Source organism: Meriones unguiculatus, chromosome 5 (assembly GCF_030254825.1).
Source record: "Meriones unguiculatus strain TT.TT164.6M chromosome 5, Bangor_MerUng_6.1, whole genome shotgun sequence".
Taxonomy (NCBI): Eukaryota; Metazoa; Chordata; class Mammalia; order Rodentia; family Muridae; genus Meriones; species Meriones unguiculatus.
Genome location: NC_083353.1, coordinates 47,536,470 through 47,539,509, shown reverse-complemented (window position 1 = coordinate 47,539,509; position 3,040 = coordinate 47,536,470). Strand labels below are relative to the sequence as shown.

Here is a 3,040-nt window from a genome sequence, read left to right as displayed (position 1 = left end):
TGGAACTTTTCTATTGCAATGTTGACATTAGTTTAATATCTTGGGAACAACAAAATTGAGAGACAAAGTTATAGTGTAACAGAGATGTGTTTAGTGTCAGGTAGACAGGGGGTCAGCTGTGGCAGCTGTTTTTGTCTCTTGTTTGTTAAATCAACCACTAGACTCAATTGGAAAGGGAACCTCAGCTGAGAAAATGCCCCACTAGGTTGGCCTATGGGCAAGTGTGTGATGAATTTTCTTGATTGGTGATCTATGTGAGAGGGCCCACATCACTGTGGGTGCAGGCTCTGGGCTCAGGGTTCTGGATACTAGAGAACACAGACTGAGAAATCCATGAGACCCAAGCTAGTAAGCAGTGTCCTTCAGTGACAGGTGCCTTAGTTCTTGCCCCAGGTTCCTGCCTCAAGTCCTTACCCTGCTTCCCTGCACAATGGATTATCAGCTGTAAGATGAAATAAAGGCTTCCCAACCCAATTTGGTTTTGGTCATGGTGGTTTATTTAGTCTGTGTCTAAATCAAAGAAACTACAATAATTCAACAGCATGTACACCACATTTATTAATATAAACCTGGAGCCAGCATATCAGGTACCTGGTAAGTATAAACTGTAATAATTCAACAGCATCTACACCACACTTACTAATATAAACTTGGACCAGCAAGTTTATATCAGGTATGTGGAGAAGTATCGCAGCTCCATTATGGAGAGAGGGAATGTTGACTCCTATGGAGTCTGCCTTTCAAGACTGAGTTGGACCATTTTTCTTTAATTAATTCTGTAATATGGGACAGCTCCAAGTCTGTTATAACTGTAGTTCTATTTACTCCCTGACTTCACACGCTGAAGGAGAAAGACACGGTATATGCTCCTGCTGACATTTGCCCACCCTGTCCTTCTCTTGGAACAGTTTTGGACTGGGATCAGAACCATGCAAGATGAAGATACAGAGCAACGATCAAAGACTGAATCGTCCACCAGAGTTCTCTGAAAGGACTCCGTGCCAATGTGCTACTGTTTTCTGATTTGTCTTTTATCTTTTGTTTCAGGCAGTGACAGAGCTGAACAGTCTTTATGAGCTGCCTGAGCTCTCCCAGAGCACAAACATAAGCCGCCAACACATCCACAGACACCATCATGTGCTGGAATTTTCCCATGTTTGGTGTGTAAACAGTGTGTTCTTGCTCACCCAGTGTCTCTCTGACACAAGCACTCTGTTCTTCACATGTTCAAGAGGAGGTGGCTGGGACCCGGCCTCAGAGTATTCAAGGACATACTTGGAGGAAACAGCAGATCATGAATAAAATCAGAAACATCTGGATTCATAGATTACAACCCCCAACATTTGCTATAGAAATTTTCTAAGAAATTAGGATTTTCAGTAGAGTACAGATAGCCCTGAATAGAACAAGTGCATACCCAATCCATGGGACCGTTTTTATTGGCAAGTTCTGCTTCTTCTTTTTTTTTTTTTCTTTTACACAATCCTTCTCATTCAGACTCTACCCAAAATAGTAAAACTGTCTATAATGTGCCTGGCCATCAAGATGTTGTGGGTAAAAACCAAGTAAGATGCTGCTCCTGCTTTAGGAAAACCCAAACCTACAAAACATGAAAGCACATAATTGCTGCAGCTTTTAATGTTGAGGGAGATCAGCCACCATGGGACACAGGGTCCAGCCATGGCTCAGCTTAGGACAAGTGAGAGCAGGAGGATGGTCTGTGGGGTGTGAGGTAGAATGGAGGTCTTCAGTGGAATAAGCATTCAGGAGCATCTGCATGTTTTCCTGAGGCCAGAAGACTGGTCTGGAGTGGTGTGTGAGGTCTTGCTCATGATGAGTCATTGTTTTACTTTTCTCCTCATCCACTCTTTGTTTCCACACAAGATGACTTCACACTATTCTGACATAAGGAACACCTTCTTCTCTGAAATTGGCATTGGGATCTCAGCCAACAGCTTCCTTCTTCTCTTCTACATCTTCAAGTTCATTCGTGGGCACAGGCCCAGGCCCACTGAGGTACACATTGTTCTGCTGTCCCTAATCCACCTACTGATGCTAATGTTCATAGCATTCATAGCCATGGACATTTTTATTTCTTTGAGGGGATGGGATGACACCATATGTAAACTCATTGTCTACTTGTACAGAATTTTTAGGGGCCTCTCCCTTTGTACCACCAGCCTGCTGAGTGTCCTCCAGGCCATCATCCTCAGTCCCAGAAGCTCCTGTCTAGCCAAGTTCAAGCACAAATCTGCCCATTACATCTCATGTGCCCTTCTTTTTCTGAGTGTCCTCTATATGCTCATTAGCAGTCATCTCTTAGTATCAATTTTTGCCACTCCCAATTTGACTTCAAATAACTTCATGTATGTTACTAGGTCCTGTTCTGTCCTACCCATGAGTTACCTCATGAAAAGCACATTTTGTACACTGATGGCCATCAGGGAAGCCTTTCTTATTAGTGTTATGGTCATCTCGACTTGGTACATGGTGGCTCTCTTGTGCAGGCACAGGAAGCAGGCCCAGCATCTTCACAGCACCAGGCTTTCTCCAAAAGCATGCCCAGAGCAAAGAGCTAACAGGGCCTTCCTTCTGCTCATGAGCTTCTTCGTGTTGATGTCCATCTTGGATGGCTTTATCTCCTGCTCAAGAACTATGTTCCTGAATGATCCAACATCTTACTATATCCGACTCTTTGTGGTCCACAGCTATGCCACAGTCAGCCCTTTTGTGTTTATGAGAACTGAAAAACATGTCGTTAACTTTTTCAGGTCTATGTGTGGAAGGACATAAATGTTTGAATATTCATTGATCATTGATGGGCCTATTTCTTTATAAGAGGACCCAATACACTGGCATCAGAACTGTCAGTCATGGCATGGTGTTCACGTGCTTTGGCATACATGAAAATCTGAAGCAGTGTTTTTGTTTTTGTTTTTGTTTTTCTGTTAAAATTATTTACTTTAACCTGTGTGGTAACAAACATGTAGCAGAAAATTAAACCTCATCCCTTTTCTGATATGACCAGGGCATTTTTGTT

General features: G+C 42.9%; 1 pseudogene; it reads left to right on the top strand.

Moving 5' to 3' along the window:
• The first annotated feature begins 1,902 nt into the window (after positions 1-1,902).
• LOC132654023 (vomeronasal type-1 receptor 94-like) lies at positions 1,903-2,812 on the top strand (annotated as a pseudogene).
• The last annotated feature ends 228 nt before the right edge of the window (positions 2,813-3,040 follow it).